Source organism: Meriones unguiculatus, chromosome 19 (genome assembly GCF_030254825.1).
Source record: "Meriones unguiculatus strain TT.TT164.6M chromosome 19, Bangor_MerUng_6.1, whole genome shotgun sequence".
NCBI lineage: Eukaryota > Metazoa > Chordata > Mammalia > Rodentia > Muridae > Meriones > Meriones unguiculatus.
The window spans coordinates 42,527,490-42,540,290 of NC_083366.1; the positions used below are offsets into that span (position 1 = coordinate 42,527,490).

General features: G+C 39.8%; 1 long non-coding RNA gene across 1 annotated transcript in view; it reads left to right on the top strand.

Annotated features, from left to right (window-relative positions):
- The window catches only part of LOC132649256 (uncharacterized), a 228,228-nt gene extending 216,825 nt beyond the window's left edge, over positions 1-11,403 (top strand). The window contains exons 2-3 of the long non-coding RNA XR_009587694.1: positions 386-1,165; positions 11,067-11,403. This is a non-coding gene — a long non-coding RNA (uncharacterized LOC132649256). The remainder of the gene's footprint in view (positions 1-385; positions 1,166-11,066) is intronic.
- Positions 11,404-12,801: the final 1,398 nt, after the last annotated feature.

The window sequence follows — 12,801 nt, forward strand, 5'->3', positions numbered from 1 at the left end:
AGGCCAGCCTAATCTAGAGAGGGAGATCTCAACTCAGGACAAACATACATACTACATATATACATACATTTAATTATATATTTTATAATATTATATTATATATTATAACATTTAGCTCCTATTTAAGTACATAATATATACTCCATACACACACACACACACACACACACACACACACACACACAATAGGATTCATCTTTGAGAAGTTACTGAAAAAAGCTGTTCTCATTTTGACAATGTTAATTTCTGTACTTAACAGTAAGAAGCCAGCATAGCATAGCACAGACCTTTCATTGTAGCCCACCCCACGACAGTTATTGGTATTTCAAGTTAAAACTTTGCTTTTAGTGTTGTTTCCTATTACCCAGAATGATTCTTGTTGCAGGAACGAATCGCAGGAAACACAAGCGCTCTTCCAGAATGTTCAAGGTGAAAGAGAAAGCAAACGGCAGGCCAAGTCTACAGTGCTAACTATGGGACTCTGCATCAGATGCAAAGCCAACAGAGCCACACTCCCGGTAGACTTTCCGGATGGCACTGCAGTACTTCCGCACTGCAGTGAACGCAGATTTGTGACGTGAGAAAAGCTTGGCAGACAGCTACAGAGTAACACCAGATTCCATGGTTCCGTTTAGCTCTGTTTCGCTCAGATTTCTTAATTTTCTCATTTCCCATTTCAGATGTGTTAAATCGAGTGTTGGAAATAAATCACTGGAACAAGACATTTGAGAACCCCGTTTCCTTTTCTACTTTGTCAGAAGTGCAGCCATGTGTGATCACACACACCGAAACAGCTTCCTAGACTGCGGATATTTGAGGATTTGAGTTGATGTGAAGATGATACATACAGTTTTCTGATTTTTCTCTTTGGGGGGAACTTGAAGCAACATACTCCATTACCTATTCAGAATGACCTGCCTGGGAGCTGAGGAAATTCTCTAAGTAGCTGGGGTAGAATGCGGCCAGTTGTCTAAAAATGAATCTTTTTTATGTACCTGGCTGCTTTCTCACTGCCTCCCGAATGAGCTAAGCACAGCTGGATTGATGCGTAGTCCTGGTGACAGCTGCTGGAGCTTCCTGTACTGAAATTCAGCTTTCATGTCCTAGCTGTTGCTTCTTGGTGTCCTCTGGATTAACTTAAGTCTGCTTGCCTCCTACTCAAAAAGTAAGTTAACTGGAGAGCCATGAGTTTTCTTCCAGGCATACAGCCAGAGGTGTCATGGATAAGGGATGAAAGAGTACAAATGAAGATGAGTGTGTGGGTGGGAAGGAGTGACTCTCAAAGATTCTAGCTGATACAAGTCCAAGAATTTTAAGGACACGAATAAGTCTACATCTTCTAAAGGGCAACCCTGTAAACAGAATTCTCTGGCAAACAGAAGTAAACCTTGTGGTTGCATTCATGGAGAGCAGGCTGTGATTTAGTGCCTCCACAGAGAAGGTCCCAGAGGTTTCGCTGCAGCTCTGAGTAAATGGGCCATCCACAGTGTTTTCTGACATGGAAAGTCGAAGCGCTCACGGGTCACGAGCAGGGTTGTGGAGAACTGATATGCTAAGCGTTAAAAGTCAAAGCATGTCTATTTTCTCAGTTATCTCAACCATCCTTTAAAGTTGGGTATGTCATTTTAATCATATATATATATATATATATATATATATATATATATATATGAAATTAAAGGTCATACAGGCAAGAGGTCTTGCCCACAGTAAATACATGGTAGACCTAGAATTCAGATTATGTTCTGTCTGACCTCAACGTCAACTCTTGCTGCCATATTCTTCATCTTTGCTTGGCATGCAGGAGTGTGCTCCTCAGACTGCTTACTCTGGTTTCAGTGGTCATCTCCAGGCTTGGAGGAACCATGTCATTGTCTCGCAAACCTCTAATTACATAAGTGTCTAGTCTCTTGGCTCAGCTACCCTGTCCTACTTGGACAAGGCCCAGATCATCCTCTGGGTTAAGGAAGTCTTGAAGTTGAGTACATGAAAACAGAGCAACAAAGCTTGATGGCTGGGTTTTCAGCAAACTACAAAACCAGAATTAAGCAAAACCTTAAATTGTGGCTTAAAACTCAAATATTGTGTAAGACTGTAACAGCAAATATATCTGACACTGACCTACAATACAGACCAAGGTAGGTTTGGAATTATGTACTCTGGAGTATATGACAAATAATTGTATTATTTTGATTTTTTTCTCTTTGCACATGATTCTAAAATATACCCTACATCAGTAGCTTGAGTTTTCCTATAATATTGGTAAATGCTTCAACTTATTCCAATCCAGTTGTGCTGGCAAATAAAAATGGGGAAGATTGTACAAACGCAATATGTATTTTTAATAGGAAGAAACATTATGGAAAAAGTCATAACATAGTAATTGCTTTCAATAAAGAAAGCAAGACTGGAAATTTGACTCAATTATACAAATATCTGTGTCATAGAGACTACAAAACCTGAAAGCCTCTTTCTTGAAGAAAGGTTCAATTTACTAGGGAGGATAAAAGGCATATATAAACAACTGTCCTTCGGTGTAGATTTTCTGAAACCTGTCAATAATTGTGCTGTGCCTCATAAAATAGGCGATTATATACTTCCCAGGAACAAAATATTGAAACAACTGGTCGCCTCAGAAAGTGACATATAGCTAGAAAAAGCAGTTGATCAAATAATAGTGTGTTCAAAAATAGAAAGAAAAACTTTCTGGGGCTGTTATTTTTTATCTGCACTCATCAATATCAAAAGATGGAAAGACTTACGTTTTCCCATTGTTTTTCTCTCTCACATCTTTAATATTTCTTTTTTAAATTATCTATAATGACTGATTATATTCTTGTTGGTAATAATACATTTTATTTCTTAATTGCTCAGTGTCAATCACTATGTTAAGAGCTTCATATAGACTATCTCACAGTCACATTCAATCGTCACAGCAATCCAAAACCATAAAATATTGTGATTTAGTCACTATTATTTTGGCTTCTTGAGACAAGCCATTGTGTATCCCTGGCTGACTTCCAAATCACAATTCTTCTGCTCGGCTTCTGAGCAGTGGAATTATAGGTGTGAATCATCATACTCAGCATAAGTGATATGATGGTGCTATCTTCATGTTGCATAGGAGGAAACAGACATTCAGGATCAGGAAAATTAATAAGCAATGGAAGCCCAGGGCAAATTCAAATGCTGAGGAAACACTGGCCTGTACATTCTAACTAGGTAAAGTGCTTTATGGAAACCACGAGGGCTAAGGACATCTGACGGAAGGATAAGCTCTTTGTGCAGATAGGACTTAAAGAGAAGGGTGATTCGGGGAGATCTTGTGAGTGCTAATGGACGTCTGAGGAACATGCTTGTTGGTTTAAAAGATGCTCACTCTGCTGAGGTGCTTATCCTTTGTAGACAGTAGAGGTAGTCTACATAGGAAGCGTTTGCTCTTCTGAAATAAGGGATTTGACAAAATGCCCTGGAGACACCCATGCAACTGTTAAAACCTTGAACCTCTGGGTTAGTAACTCCCAAGTCCTTCATGAATGATTGTTCCATTCAAACTTCTAGATAACCCAATCATGGAAAAAAAATCATCAAGATACAAGGGCTGTAAAAAATGAAACTTTAGTTGTCTCTGCTTTGCTTTTTGTCCACCCAGCATCCTTAGAATTCTCTGTGCTTCCCAGATCTTACAAATGCAATAGTTGATCTCCTCTAAGTTCTTACAAGAAAGAAAGAAGTCTTCTATATTTTCAAAGAAATAAAGAAGTATTGTGAGAGGCCAGGTCTCTATGCCTTTCCTAGTCATTTGTATGTGTGTATGTGTGTGTGTTTAGGGGAAATGAATTGTGTACGGCATGAATGTGTGCACATCTACATACCAATGTTTGAACATGTCGAGGACAGAGGTGGATGCCACCATTCTGCATTTTTTCTCTGAGGCAGGTTCTCTCACTGAACCTGGACATCTCCATTTCTTTTTAAATAGGTTGGTCAGAAAGTCCCAGTGATCCTTCTCTCTCCTCCCCTGACCCCAGGATTACAGGTTCATTTTAAAACAGACCCTTTAGGTGCTGGGTGTCTGAACCAAGTCCTCATTCTTGTGCAGGCAATGTTCCTACTCACTGAGCCATCTCCGCAGCCCACTTTGATTTTCACTTAGGACCTTGGTATGTAAATTTACCTATAATATTAAAATGATTCACATTTCTACATTGTATTAGAAAGTCTTTTTATTTAAAGTACTGTGGCTGCTCATTTCTTTGGGCTCCAATAACTGCATAAAAGCATAGTGCACACGTTTTGGTGTCTAGGTGACTGGCTGAGATGCAACTTACCTTTCTTCAGCTCACCTGCTGACCTCTCATCTCCATGCCTGAGCTTCCTGACTCCCCTCTAACCAACTTGTTTGAACAATATTACTTTTCTTTAAAATTTGTAAAGAGGCATAAATAGTATACAGGCAGCTATGACAAAATAAAGAATATTAAAGCTTTATAAAAACAGTGATGGCCAGGTTGCAGTACAGAATACTGTATAAATAATACATAGAGAAATCTTCTAAAAAAGAAATTCTTGACTATAGTGTTCAAACTCTCCAACTTTTTAAACATGGAAAGACTTGAATATTTTCTCTTAATTAACTATTAAAAACTAGTTTTGTGAGTTCTAGGATGCCAATACAAAAAAAAAAAAGAATAATGGTACCCTAGTCTTTTATATTAGATCTAACTATCTATCCATCTATCTATCTAACTAACTATGGGAAGTGTGCCATGGTGGAACATGATGGAAGTTAGAGGACAACTAACCAGAGCCAAGCTTTCAGACCATGTAGTTTCCAGGGATCAAAGTTAGGTCATCAACTTGGTGGCAACTGACTTTTACCTGCTGAGCCATCTCATTAGCCTACTCTAAGTGTTTCAATTTGTGATATACTTCCTATATTTGCCTCATTTTGAAGTTTGGAATTTTAGGTCATTTTTAATTGACTCTTTATTAATAAGGAAGTCACAACCAGAATCCCCACCAATTATTAATGGTTGTCAGCCATTACTAGCTTTGCAGGAAGAATAGTATACATTAAGAGAAAAACTGTCTTTATTATTGCAGGAATTTTGTACTTTTAACTCTATTAAAGAAGATCAATATGAATGGTGAGAGACCGATGAATGTAGGAAGGGCGGTATAGGGTTAGTAATGCTTCACTACTGTTTGAATCATTTAGCAAAAGTTTTTCATGAAAATCCCACCACAGAATCAAGATGCAAATGTTATAGCTCATTTGTTGCCAGCACAGCCAGTGACATTTTATAATGTACATCTGTCAGCCAGAGATATAAATGAATGAGGTGAACCATGCAATTTGCCCTCGGGAAGTTCCATTAGAGCCCCCAAAGTCTAATATTTATGAGGTCAGAATCAATTAATCAGATAGCTATATTGGCTTTTCAGCTCAGCAGGCTCTCTGCTCCACCAAACTGTTGCAGTTAAAAATCTTTCCTGTTTGGAAAAAGCGTGAGTTTGTATGTGCTGCATAAAAGCGATTTTGTAAATCAATTACTATAGTAACACAGGATGCATTCAGCAGTAATTCATGGCCTCAGCGAGGAGAATGCAAAATATGTTCTTATCCAGAATGTTTTATCTCAGTAGGAGTCTTAAATATTATTTATAAGCTACAGTGGGCTCACCTACCCCACGGTTTACTGAACAATAAATGCTATGAACAAAATAAAGGTTGATGTTTGCTCTTGAAGAGGTGGTTCTGGAAGCAGAGTACACACACAGAGCTGTCATGAAGCCAGATTGTCACTGAGAAAAACGTGAAAAGGGGCATCAGCAGAGATGACTCTGCCCATAGCATAGATGGTTAGGGGATGAATTAAATGGTGGCTGATGTCTTATTCTTATTGTTTACCATTTTCTTTGCCTGGAATCAGACTCAGAACAACCTTTGAGATGGATGGTGATTTAGGAAAGGTTTTTGCTAAATATATAATCTCTTCTTTTTGGTTTCATCACTAGAGAATAAGAAGGTTGGTGCTCTGTTACCAAAGATCTTAGGAGTCACTATTTTCTATGATGTAGCATGCTAGGAAAACATAAGTAAATGTATCCAAGGAATTGATACATTGAGTCAGAGACAATACAAACTTTTCATTAAGTCTAGAAATTGACATGAATTTTCAAATGTTTGTCCAGACATGCAGCAGGTGTCATAAGCTTGTAGACACAGGAGTGCAGAGCTGCAGGCAGGACTCAGCAAACCAGTGAGCATGTGGACACATGTAGCTTTGCAGAGTTCGCTGTGTTCTCAAGATACTGAGAACCACAGTCTTTGGCAAAACGAAGACGTGGCTGCAGCAAGTGAAATAATGATATATCTTCCTCATTTTCTTTCTGAAATCAGCTAAAAACAGAAAGCAAAATGAATTAAAAAAAATCCACTGTGGTCAGACAAGAAACACATCAACTATAACTGTTCTTGTGGAATCTGAATCTGATGAAGAGACAGATTTCCAATTGTTTGGTTCACCAATGCAACCCAGAACCCAAACCACTATGTAAACATCTGGGTCTTTACTTTCCAAGAGGAGTAAGAATAAATTCAAATTTTCAGTCAGACAAACAGAATAAAATTATGTTTTTACCCAAGTCCAAAGGCTCATGCTCTGCTGGCCAAATGATACTGAGTTCATGAAGGAACATTGAGATGACACCTAATGCTTGTCTAATAGGCTGCCTTTATCATCTTGCCACACAGACTGTGTTCGAAAACAAGAGATTTTTCTCTGTATTACATCCCATTATACAACTGTGAGATACCTAAGGATAAGATGAATGGTTATATTTGAACATGGGCTTGAAATCCCTAATGCACCCTCTTCGCTCAGAGTGTCAAGGTTTAGGAATCTAGCATGTCTCCTGAAGCCTTCCCACATCTTATGTCAAGGGAGGCAGTGCTGAAGGAAGCCAGCCAACAGCATAAGGCTCTCCTTACTGTAGAGTAGAGGAGAGATCAGAGGAGCCAATCAGTTTTGCATTGCTGATTAGTAGAAGCTGATTGAGAGAGATTGAGTGCCAAGTCACTTTGTTCCCAGGCACCTCTCCACCCTTACCCTTAAGCACGTGTAACTCTGAAGACTTCCTGATCAACATGTGTTGTATTTGGCAGTACGTGGTGAACTGAGCTAACGCTTGCTACATGGGGCCAAGCCCTGATTGAGTCTGCACATGTAAGAAGCTTTGCTTTCTTTCCGTGCATAGATCTGTGTATACAAGGGACCTCAAGTAGCTCTGTTTTGAAAAGGATATGTTAAGTTGTTCTCACCACAGTAAATACATACTGATCTTGAAATGCCTGACTAGTCCCACCCCAAACATGCAAATTACCCAGTGAAAAAGGGGGATGTACTTTTAGAGAGGTCAGTTTTTACTTAGGGGGAATATCTTGTATTATCTGATGCTACAGCCAGACTTTATGGTTACTCAGACAAGTTAGGTTATGTTTTCATAGAGTTTATGCTTCTCAGATGACTGTGTATTATACACTTACCGTAGCTTTGGCATGTTTTCAATCATGACAAATTCTATCCACTTCCACCATAGTCCTTCAGTGCTGGTTCATTCACTTTGTATCCCAGATGTACCCTCCTCCCTCATCTCCTCATCTACCCTCTCACTCTTTCCCCCCATGTCCCTCCACTGATAGGGGAGGTCCTCCTCCCCTACTATCTGACCCTAGCCTATCAGATCTCATCAGGACTGTCTGAATCCTCTATCTCTGCAGTCTAGTAAGGCCACTTCACCAGGGGAAGTTGATCAAAGAGCAGGCAACTAAGTTTCTGACTGTGACTACCCCTGTTCCCCTTACTAGAGAATCCCCATGGAGACTGAGCTGCCCATAGGCTACAGAATGACAGCCCACAGACTGGTAAAAAATTGGTCACCAACCCTACATCTAACAGAGAGTTAATATCCAGAATATATAAAGAACTCAAGAAGTTAAACACCAACAAACCAAGTTATCCATTAAAAAATGTGGTACAGAGCTAACCAGAGAATTCTCAACAGAAGAATATTGAATGGCAGAGAAACACTTAAAGAAATGCTCAACATCCTTAATCATCAAGAAAATGCAAATCAAAAGGACACTGAGATTCCACCTTACACCCATCAGAATGGCTAAGATCAAAAACTCAAATGACAACACATGCTGGAGAGGATGTGGAAAAAGGGGAATCCTCTTCCATTGCTGGTGGGAATGTAAACTTGTACAACCACTTTGGAAATCAATCTCTGAACATTAGAAATAGTGCTACTTCAAGATTCAGCTATACTACTTTTGATCATATATCTGTTAGGTGCTCAACCATACAACGAGGACATTTGCTCAACTATGTTCATAGCAGCTCTATTCATAATAGCCAGAATAGAGAAACAACCTATATGTCCCTCAATTGAGAAATGGATAAAGAAATTGTGGTACATTTGCACAATAAAATACTGCTTAATTAAAAACAATTTTAAAAAAAGGAAATTACGAAATTTTCAGGCAAATGGATGGAATTAGAAAAGATCATCCTGAGTGAGGTAGCCCTGATGCAGAAAGACACACATGATATATACTCATTTATAGGTGTATTTTAGCCATATAATATAGGATAAACATACTAAGATCTATAGTCCTAGAGAAGCTAAACAACAGAGAGGACCCTAGGGAAGATGCTTAATCCTCATTCAGAAGGGCAAACAGGATAGACATAAGAAGTGAGAGAAGACAGGGAATGGGACAAGAGCCTACCACAGAAGACAACTGAAAGACTCTACCCAACAGGGTTATCGAAGCAGATGCTGAGACTCCTAGCCAAACTTTGAGCAGATTTCATGGAATCTTACAGAATAAGGTGGAGATAGAAAGATCTGGAGAGGATAGGAGCTCCACAAGAAGACCAACTGAACCAAAAAATCTGGGCCCAGGGAGGCCTGCAGAGACTGATGAGTCAACCAAGGACCATACATGGAGAGGACCTAGAACCCCTATACAGATACTCTTAGTCTCATCAGATAGCATCATTTTTGATTGGCAAAGCAAATGACATGTATCCCATCTCAGAGAACAGTATGTATTAACTGGAAGTTAACAATGACAATAGGACTATGCAGATTTTAATGGGCGAGTGGCTCCAGTAACAGAGTTTCTGGAAGTAATCCACGAAGAATAGTGGAGGGTGGATAGATGGCTCAGTCTGTAAAGCACTGCCCTGCACCCACACCAAAGCTGATGGGCTGAGGAATTGGGTAACTTACATGTATTTGGGGGGAAATATCATGGCATCTCAAGATTGGAAAGTCTTTACTTTGGAGAAAACAATATGATATATACATTTCAAAACCAGGCCATTTGGAACCTCTTTATATAAACATAGCTATAATGTAGAAAGTGTGCGGCTTCAGAATGTGTAAACTTCTTACAAGTGCAAACTCTATCAACACATGGCTAATGGAGCAGGCATTAGCTTGGAAAAAAGTACAATAATTGGGTTAAAACCCCTAACAGTCACATTAAAAAAAAAATAGCAGGCATGATAGCATTTGCCTTTAACTCCAGCTTGGAGGTTAAAAAGAGACCCATCCTAGGATCTTGGTGGCTATGAAGTCTAGCCAAAATGTTGAGCTTTGGGTTCACTGAGAGTCTGTGTCTGAAAAACTAAGGCAGATTGCATTAGAGGACAACAGACATATTCCTCTGGCCTCTACATGTGCACATATGAGCACATTTGCCTTCATATATATGTGTGTACATAACATACACAGAAGGAGGAGGAGGGAGGACAGGAGGGAGGGAGAGAGGGAAAAGGAGAGAAGTAAAGAGAGAATGGATGGTAGAGAAAAACAAGTGTCATCAGAAGGATGACACACACCTCAGCAAGTGAAATAGAAAGAGCCAACTAAGAGTAGGTAAAAAGACTTTAAAATGTCTAATATAAACTCACAGCTTCAAGGTAGGAGCCCCTCTACCATTTCTTGGAGTTATTCTGTCTTCAGAAAGTGCTCAACAGAGATTATTGATTATTTTCATGTTCTTCTTCACCTCAGTTTTTAAGCACTGATCCCGTTTACTAACACAACTCTTAACTCCTGAGAGGATACCTAGTGCCAAACCTAAAAACTGAGACCAGAAATATTTTGCTAAAAGAAGGAAAACATGTTTTCAAAGACATTTGGGTTGTCAAGGGAGCGGGTATTAAAACTGAGCATCAGGAAGATAAAGGTAGTAGCCAGGGGAGATAAGGCGAGGTTAAGGAAATTGTGAGTGTATGCTTGCCCTCAAATGAACTGCCAGGGCATACTAAAGAGTGTTTACACTGTGCTTTCCAACATCATCTGCAGGTGATAATTGCTGTGTAACCCATAAAAATCTTACACTGTAGTTTTAGTAAACCACAGCACTGTACAATATTTATATAGACCGAGATTATTTATTTATTTTACATAGGAAGAAAAAAAAAAACCCTGAAAATCAGAAGGTCTTGCTCAATAAGTGGGGATTTTGCGTAGAATGTTTCTTTTTATTCACATTTTCTGTAAGCAAGCCATCCCACCCTCTTGTGTAGGACCAGTATAGTACACTTTGCTGACCTGGCCTGCGAAGCTGGATGAGAAGTCCTGGATGAGACAGAATTTGATACTGCTGTGAAATGCCACGTGGTTGCGGTTGCCTGGAGCTAAAGTTTAAGCGGCAAGCTGAGTCCAGGGCTGTGGTGAGGTGAGATCAGAGCGGTCAGAGAGGGGAATTACAATTCTTGCTCCTGCTGAGGAAAGAGTAGCTGCACTTTACCAGTGAACTGGGGCAGGGTCCCTACATCGCGTCTCAACTCACTGGTGCCTCATTTAGGAGATGGTTTATGGCGTCCTGTAGCTGAGATTCTTTGGAAGCAATCTCCGTGGTTGGAGGTGAGGCGTCTGAAGGGACAGTCCTCATTCCTGGTACTTACTTCCTTCCACACGTGGAGATCAATTCTTCCTAGAGCATTCCAGGTCTCTTAAGTTTCGTTCTTTCTCTGCAGGGGGACCTGCGATGAATAGAACTGCTAAGACCAGAAGCTCCAGCCTCCACCCAGGTCACATGCTCTAAGAAGTAGAATACCAGAGAGGTCAGGACACAGTCTGCTCTTTTACATGATAGCCTGCCTGACTGGACTCACCCTCCATCTACATGCTGGAGATCTCACCAGACCGTCCCTGAGGGTGATGAGTGCGGTTGCATGGGTTCCATGGTTCCGGAGCAGTACGGACCCTTACCTCGGACAAAATTCCTGACCTACAACCTATGCCTGTCAGTGGAGCAGGAGACAGCTCATATGCACACTTATGCTGTATTTTATACATATCATTTCTGTCATTATTAAAGGCCTTGTGTTCTATAAATTATTTAGGAATTTGTTAGTCTTTTTTTTTTCTATCTGCTAATTTTGTTTCTCGTTTCACATTTTGCTCAGCTGCTAGATAGAAAAATCAAAGGGTCCAGCATGTTAGGTAAGCATAGAGTAAAATACCGTCAGATAACCCGAAGTGTTCGCCTACTTCTATCCAGAGGCAATTTTAATCCTACTTAAAAAAAAATCCTAAGTGAGAGTTAGATTTTAGCTTTGAATTTATTTTGACTTACTGGAACAGGCAGCAAAAATCATATCTTCAAGTGTTGGGAGGAACAAGGCCCAGCTGGAAATGAGGAACAGAGGGGCAGATCAACTTGGAAATGGAAAAAGTACTGCCTTCCAGTACAAGAGATCATCAAGAGTGGAGTCCCCTTTCAAATAGATTTGGAAGGTGGTATTGTATTCAGCTGATACTTCGCATAGGTATTTTCATGAGCACTGAGTTAATATAACAAGGCAACACTGTAAAATACACACACGCACACACACACACACACACACACACACACACACGGAAATCCACAGAACACCACAACATACTGTCTTCTGCAAGTAGAGATTATGCAGAGCTAAAATAAAATTTCAGAGCTTTGATCATGGTAGATTGAGGTAATCGATAAGATCTTAATCTAGAAGGGACTATCTTTTATAGAGAGTAACTCTAAGCTAGTGAAAATACAAACCAGTAAGATGTCTATCCTAGTTTCATTTCTGCTTCTGTCGTTTAAGAAAATGCATTTTAGGGGAGAAAGTGTACAGTTTTAGGCTGCAGTCTATTCCTGTGGGGAAGTCGAGGCAGCTACTTGTGAGACATGTAGTCAGCTCACACCAGTAGTTCAAAGCAGAGAGCAATTAAGGCATGCACTCCTGTTACTGTTCAGCTTGCACACTATATTGTACAATCCAGAATCACTTTCCTAGGGAATTGTGCTGCACACAGTGAGCTGGGTATTCCCACATCAATTAATAATCAAGACAGTCTCCAAAGGAGAATGCATAGAGTTCCATCTATCCTAGAGAATCTCTCATCCATACTCACTTCACAAGTGATTCTAGATAATGCCACATTGAGCAAACTAACCACCAGAAGGCCATTAGAAAGTCAGAGGAATTATATAGCTCGGCTTCATCTTGAAGAGTCATGAAGACAAAACACAAAACAAATAACAACAAACTAACTAACATCAACAGCAATAATGCCACGATTACCACCACCGCAACAAAGGATGAGATAAACTAATTGTCAAGAGTAGAGTATAGCTAAGGTATAGGGAGGGTGTGATACGGTAAAACAATAGCATCCACAGCGAGAAAAAATCAGGAATCACCAATCTCCCTTTAATTCCAGGGGAGAAATCCAAGT